Genomic DNA, 3,911 nt, shown 5'->3' with positions numbered 1-3,911 from the left:
TGAAAAAGTAATTCGATGTATAATTGTTCACCTAATACAAAGGCTTTGTAAATCGAATTTCCCCGAAAAATTAATCAACATCTTTTTTAACATTCTGTAGGTGTTTTAAACAATCAAAATTGGAAAATAAATAAATAAAACGTGAGAAAGATGCACCGTCTTGAATGGGAGGCACTCTCCGAGTGCAAAGGGTTAACTCATTCATGCAAGACTTCGAAATTTAAAACCAGCTTCAGATGCAATTTTATAGATGAAAGATTCAGATATTCGAAAGGATCCCTAATTGTACCATCATTCAAATTATTCAAATCTGAATTTTCTCACATTTCAGATGTCATTATTAGTTCACCAAGTATTGCAAGTGAACCAAGAGTAAAAAGATTGACTAGTGCCTTCTTCCGTACATCTCTTCTCAAACATAAGTGCTTTGACCCTATCTATTTTCCAGATTTACCTCATAAATTCTTCAACTGCAACGATAATAAAATATCAGTTATAAGCTCATTATGATGTTAAAATAAAAAAGAGGGTTACTTTGAAGGTCGCGGTCTTATTTAAATGAAAACATCTCCCGCCAGGATCAGTTTTGTTCGAATGAAGTGTCAGGCCTATAGCGGCAAAACTTTCTCATGTTCAACATGTATTCTCAGTATCTTCACATCTACATGTTATAATGTTTTCATTTATCTTTTTTCTAAGAAAATCTTTTGGAAAATGAATCCCATTAAGTGTAACTTAAGAAAAATTAATGATAGCTCTTGAAGTTTAAAAAAGAACGTTATTAACAGATATGAGTCAACTTTATCAAAAAATGCAAATTTATTTCTTCAGCTGCTTAAATTAAATAAGAACAATATTTGCAATTTTTTCCAATTTTATTAAGGGTAAAATTAACATTATTAAAATTGTAATTAATTTTACTTGTATACGAATATATAAAAACATGTAAAATCGACTCGAAAGTTTACCAAGATACTGTCGGTTATTGGTGCATTGAAATCTTTCAACTTAGATTGTTTAAAATACAATTTTTTTTTCATTAATAAAGTTTTAAATCCCATCAGCATTATTGATATTTTTTTCAAAACACTTATTAATGCTCATCATTTTCCCAAGAAACTATCGAAAAGAAAAACTAAATCTCATAACTCTATAAAACAACATAAGATGTGCCTTGTTTTCTTTTAAATTACCGTTGAAAGAAATCCTATTATCAGTTTGTTATTTATTTCATTGAAATATTAATAACTGCTAAAAAAGATCGTTTAAAATAATAATTTAGCTAATACTGACGATATCTTTCCAGAGAAGATTCTATCTTTGTCTCTCACTTTGCTTATAAATATTAATGAAAGAAGATGCCCACTGGAAGATTACTGAAAGATAAGAAATTTCGTGATCCTAATACTTTTCAGTAGATTCTACAAGACTATTGACTCAAATTTAAAAAGTAATATTTTAGAATACACTATTACACGTAACTCGAATAATTGAAAATGTTGCACAAAAATTGAGATATAACTTTATAAAATAACTATGCTTTGTGTTTTTACAAGAATGGAATTTCAAAACAGAAGGAATGTCAAATAATTTTAGAAATAAAAATTTAATCCGAATAAAGTGAAAATCAAGATGGAATGATCTCCCTGAAACTTTCTCGCATATTCTACAATACAAGTCTTATCCCTCTTACTCTACATAAAATCGTGGACCGTGGATAAGGGCATGATTTGTAAAGACAATTACCTTCATCACTGCTTAACATTAGTGAACAATAGTAACGAAATATATATCTTTAGCATGAATCAAGCCTTTTTTTTTTATTTAATCTGTTGAGATAATACATATTTTCAACGAATTTTTGCCTGCAGGTTGACAAAAACCTAAAACTGTAGTCATAAAATGGCATATCAAATTCCATTCATTGAGTTATTATACTTAAGTGTGTACGAAAGTATAGACCAATAAAAGAACAACCATTTGAAGGATTTGGTTCAAAATTTGATATCTGTATTTCAGATATTAAACCGTGCACTAAATTTTATTAACCAAAATCATTGCATTTTGTACCTATCGAATTTATTTTTAGTCGAATAGCCAGGCAGATTCTCTGGATTTGAATGGTTTCCGTTCAAAATTTGAACAAATTTGTTCGTAATTCTGCATTCCAAATTTTAACTGTCAAGCTCAAAGCATTTATGAGATCATTTTCGCAGACGTAATGCCAAAAATGTTGCGCTTTTCTTAAACTTAGGGAGGTTTGAAACATGAAGATTCGTCAAGATTCGTCATGGAGATTCGTCGAGTTCGAATTTTCAACCAATTACAACATTTCCTTTATACTTCGTGTAAGAGAAAATAAAAGGCAATCATTTCAATCGAAATGTATAAAATAAACAAATGTACAAAATAACGAATGGTTAATTATTTACATTGACTATTCTTTTTGTTTCCTCGTATGCTACGTATACGAGAAAGTATAGCAATCGTCAGAAAATTCGAAATCGAAATTTCGACAAAAATCCAAATTCTAGACCTTAATGAGTTCGACAAACACGTTTTTGAAAAATGCCCATCTGTCTGTGACAAAGATAACCCCAAAACGCTTTGAATCAAATGACTGAAATTTAGCCAAATTTTTTATTTGATTTCGGAATTGATATATAAAGCTTTTTTTTTTCCAAGTCCAGGTTTTATTCTGTAGAAACATATCATGTCAATCAAGATGATGTACTAAAACATTATTTAAGTGCACTATTCCACTTCCTGATGGCAAAAATCGAATTTTCGAAATTTTCTCAGCAGTTAAATTTTTAAGTTCTAAAATAATAATTTAACATTAAATAAGTTGTCTACACATTCATTTTGTCCCAGACATTCTAATATATAAAAAGTACGACAAGCCACTAAATACTGAATTTCTAGCATGATCTAAGTTTCCAAGTACATTTAATAAATGCTTTGAGAAATATCTTAAGTTATTTTATTTATCTCAGCAACATTACTTTTCCTGACTCTATTTTATTTTTCAACCATGAGCATTCACGTGAAAGAATATTATTGTTTAAAGTGTCGTTTAATAAACATTTCTTCAAATGACGTTTAATTACTTGTGGTTAAACAAATTGGTAACGAATTTAAAGAAATAAAAATCAAAAAGGGTTTTTTTTTTATGTTTATATTTTAATCGTTTAAAATAGTCTTCAGCGCCTTTTCTAATACTATTCATGTTAGATATAACAATGTATCTTTAGAAAAGATATGTTACAGAAATACACTCTTAAATATGTTTTTAACTAGGAAAATGTTTTTACACCCTAACTTATTATAAGTAAATAGAATCTCAAAAAGTAAATAATGATGATGTAATTAGTTGCTCAAGATGGAAAACTATAAAAAAAACTTATGTGAACACATCGCTGGTTAATACCTGAATATGTGTTTCTTTGCACGTCTGATCCATGAAATGAGCTACAAGAAATAAAATAATTTTTTGCTTTAATTAGCCTTATCCCTCAAAATACTGATTAATGGTATAAATTCTTTTCAAACATGTCAAATATTTGCATTATTATAAAATTTAGATTTATTTGATTAGATGCAATGATTAAGTGCAGAGTTTTAGTTTCCCTCTCGCCAGCACGAATTCCCAATTTTCGATTGCAATTAGATTCCCGGTTGATGTATAAAGAAGCAAAAAATCATTATGAATAAAACAACTTTTATTGGGTGCAAATGAAGACAGGAATACTTTCAGAGATGTACAGTATTTACAACCGACTCACCATTCCGGTCGATCCACCATGTGAGTTGACTAGGAAAACACTCTTTCTTGGGGGACGACCTCGTGAGATGACAAAAAGAGTTATTTGATACCAACAGGGAGCGAAGCAAATGAAAGAATTGTTGCC

The sequence above is a fragment of the Argiope bruennichi genome, chromosome 6, assembly GCF_947563725.1.
Source record: "Argiope bruennichi chromosome 6, qqArgBrue1.1, whole genome shotgun sequence".
Lineage (NCBI taxonomy): Eukaryota > Metazoa > Arthropoda > Arachnida > Araneae > Araneidae > Argiope > Argiope bruennichi.
The sequence above is the reverse complement of the archived record's forward strand: the minus strand, read 5'-3'. Positions refer to the sequence as shown.